General features: G+C 31.6%; 1 long non-coding RNA gene across 3 annotated transcripts in view; it reads left to right on the top strand.

The window, feature by feature from the left end:
• Positions 1-549: 549 nt before the first annotated feature.
• The window catches only part of LOC145156601 (uncharacterized), a 2,955-nt gene continuing 1,237 nt past the window's right edge, over positions 550-2,267 (top strand). The window contains exons 1-4 of one of the 3 annotated variants that reach the window (XR_013736821.1): positions 550-893; positions 1,179-1,342; positions 1,464-1,524; positions 1,616-1,716. This is a non-coding gene — a long non-coding RNA (uncharacterized LOC145156601). Of the gene's footprint in view, positions 894-1,178; positions 1,525-1,615; positions 1,717-2,267 lie in introns of all 3 variants that reach the window. The other 2 variants (XR_013736820.1, XR_013736819.1) reach the window with 2 other exon arrangements.

Raw genomic sequence — 2,267 nt, 5'->3', positions numbered from 1 at the left:
TCATTAGTTTCCTTTTTTATTTATCTAAATTTTTTGTTTAAATTTAAAAAAGAAAAAACACATTAATTTTAATAATTCAATATTTTTCTATTTTTCTTATAAATTCAAACTTTTAAATGTTTAAAATTTCATATTTAATTTTTCTTTTAAATGAACTAATGTAATACATGGGTTTTACACCTAGTATATATATATATATATATATATATATATATATATATATATATATATATATATATCTTTATACCTTAATAAGCATTTAACCTTAAATGCTGAATTTTAAGAGGTACAAGTCATTATTGCATATTGTCCAATTAATTTGTGCATTATAAAAAAACAGATCTTATCAGGTGGTCAACAGATGGATCGGTCAAAGTTGAACATAATGCACAAACGTTTATGCATTGTATCTGGTCAATTCTTATCCTGTGTCAACATGTTGAAAAAGTCAAAACTTGGATTTTGAATTTTAAACCATGAATCATTCAAAATTGAATCGGTATTTTAGCCGATTGGATCGATTAACAAGAGATACAATCTATATGACATCTCCTCTCTCAGTTCGGTCAACATAGTGTTGCTCTCCCATAACCGATCCTTCCTTATCCCTTTATCTCAGCCTGGAAAATCAAATATATCGGTTTGAAGATCTCATTTAGATTCCTTTTCGCTTGCCTTTATGTCATTCAACGCAAACCCTAACGTCGATGATGACGAAGGAATTTCTCGGATGGCCACTGGTCGCAAGGTGAGAACCCCTCTGATGGATGTATCATAAATATGAATGATGTATTCTTTTACAGGATTTCTAATTGATGCTTCGTCAATATCAACTCACCGCCCTCTTTTTCTTCTTTCACCAACAACTTTATTTCAGCCATAATCAGAACAAGGTAAACTATTACATAATCACATATGTTTGAGGTTTCAGCTTATGATTTCTCCCCTCATCTGCTCTCCTAATCTTTTTTTTATTTCAAAATATCCAATATGTGTTTAATATGATATATGTATTTGTGAAATCTGCAGATGCATGAGTCTTATAAATACTGATTTTTGTGGTTCTTTTTCTCATCCATACATTATATTTGTCCCTGAAATTGAAATTTGGCTATTTTATCTTTTGATATTTTGGTTCGAAATTAACCCTCTTTTTAACTCTTTTGTGCGTTTAATAGATGATCTTCATCCGAGAAATTGAAATCGGTGGCTTGAAGAGGGTTCAAGACAATGGAAAAAATCCATTGTAAGGCTTAAATCGGTCAACATTAGATACATTATGACCCCTAAAACCATCTACTCTCTCTGTCAATCGATCGACGTTCCTTGTGGAAGAAAATCTGTACACCACGGTCCATTTATCCCTATTTCCGTCTCTTACTCTCGAAATCTTCTATCAGCTATTTCTCTACCATGATTTCTCTATTACCTTTTATGATTCAAACATTTGTGTTTTTATGCAGTTGTGTAGCTTGAAGAAATTGGTAGTCTAATTTTCACCAACAGTCAATCTCTTTTCTCTCTGTAAAATTGACTTCCAGTTCTTGCTTATCTATTCCATTTTTTGGTAGCCTAATCCGACATAATTCAATAAATCTTTCATTTGTTGTTAAAGGGAAAACATGCTCGGAATATCGGAGGCTCCTGCTACCAAATTAAGATACTCATGTACCAGGGATAACGCTAAGAGAAAAAGCTCTATTAAACTTCATCAAGGTAACATCATTGTTATTGTGGTTTGTAGACTTGGTCGTGGGCTCTTACTTATCTTATTTCCAACTATTGTTTAACAAGAATTGTTAAACAAAAAAAGCGTATGTACACCTATTCAATCTCTATAAAATGATGCTAAATCTGACCAATAAATATCTTTCTTTAGTGCCCTTTTTGTTTTTTGTTTTTTTGCATTTTTTCTTTCCTGGTTGACGAAGTTCACTTCTTTTATCAGTATACATCTTGCAAAAGCTTATCAGGGAACAATAAAGGGCAGTAGTTGTCTTTGTTTCACATATTGGAACAAGAAATGACAGTAGTCGTCTCTTCCTTAATATGAACATGGAACTGCACATTATTAGTAGAATTTGTTTCTGATAACTAAAGGTACTTCTAGGATTCAAAAACTGCCCTTAAGCCTTCTAAAATTGTGAATTATTCCCTCTACTTATGTCATGGACATGGTTGCCATAAATATGATTTATTGTTTTTTATCCCTTGAATTGATTTATTCTGGTGTTTTATGCTAATGGAAGCCAGATTATGAACTGCTT

This window comes from Lactuca virosa, chromosome 2, assembly GCF_052849685.1.
Source record: "Lactuca virosa cultivar CGN04683 chromosome 2, Lactuca_virosa_CGN04683_v6, whole genome shotgun sequence".
Taxonomy (NCBI): domain Eukaryota; kingdom Viridiplantae; phylum Streptophyta; class Magnoliopsida; order Asterales; family Asteraceae; genus Lactuca; species Lactuca virosa.
This window is presented reverse-complemented; position numbering and strand designations above follow the sequence as displayed.